Below are 290 nucleotides of genomic sequence, written 5' to 3' on the forward strand. Positions count from 1 at the left end.
CTATACCCCATAGTGCACGACGCTCTGCCGGTCGTTAGGACGCGCACTATAGGGATGCCCGGGGGCCCTGGAGGGTGCTCATGGGATATCCTTCCCCTCCTGTATCCCACCCCCGTCCTGTAACCACCTCCCCTTCCTGCTCTTCCTCTCCATCCCCATCCCGTGATCCCAACAGCACCCTCCAGGGCCCCCGGTCATCCCTGTCCCAAGTTCCTCCTCCTCCTCTCCACCCCGCCGATCATTACAGGTCCCCCCACCCCGAAAGCTGGAAGACCTTTGCTGGAGGCTGG

Source organism: Rhincodon typus, chromosome 47 (assembly GCF_021869965.1).
Source record: "Rhincodon typus isolate 14 chromosome 47, sRhiTyp1.1, whole genome shotgun sequence".
Taxonomy (NCBI): domain Eukaryota; kingdom Metazoa; phylum Chordata; class Chondrichthyes; order Orectolobiformes; family Rhincodontidae; genus Rhincodon; species Rhincodon typus.